We start from the raw sequence: 545 nt of genomic DNA, 5'->3' as shown, positions 1-545 counted from the left end.
ACTTTGGGAGGCCAAGGCGGGTGGATCACCTGAGGTCAGGAGTTTGAGACCAGCCTGACCAACATGGTAAAACCCCATCTCTACTAAATACAAAAAAGATTAGCTGGGCGTGGTGGTGCATGCCTGCAATCCCAGCTACTTGGGAGGCTGAAGGCAGGAGAATTGGTCAAACCTGGGAAGCAGAGGTTGCAGTGAGCCAAGATTGCGCCATTGCACTCCAGCCTGGGCAACAGAGTGAAACTCTGTCTCAAAAATAAAATGAAATAAAATAAAATAAAAAGAAATAGAGTATAAAGGGTGGGAGTAGAAAGAGGATTCCAGTTAGAGACAACAGCATCAGCAAAATCACAGGAGTACACAGCTTCACGAGCTGGTTCAGCATGGCTGTTATGGGGAGTGGTGGGGAATGAAGCTAGAAAGGGAGACAGGAGTTTCATTATGAAGGGCTTTGAATGTCATGGAAGACTGCCCAGGTCTGGGGAGTGTGGCAGGTTCTGTGGAGAGACTCTGATTCATATCTCCATTCTTTTTTCTTTTTTTTTTTT

The 545-nt window shown here is 46.1% G+C and overlaps 1 protein-coding gene across 1 annotated transcript in view; it reads right to left on the bottom strand.

Moving 5' to 3' along the window:
* BIN2 (bridging integrator 2) overlaps positions 1–545 on the bottom strand; it is a 65,243-nt gene that overhangs the window by 54,144 nt on the left and 10,554 nt on the right. The window lies entirely within an intron of this gene.

This window comes from Colobus angolensis, unplaced genomic scaffold, assembly GCF_000951035.1.
Source record: "Colobus angolensis palliatus isolate OR3802 unplaced genomic scaffold, Cang.pa_1.0 Scaffold87, whole genome shotgun sequence".
Classification (NCBI taxonomy): Eukaryota; Metazoa; Chordata; class Mammalia; order Primates; family Cercopithecidae; genus Colobus; species Colobus angolensis.
The sequence above is the reverse complement of the archived record's forward strand: the minus strand, read 5'-3'. Positions and strand labels throughout refer to the sequence as shown.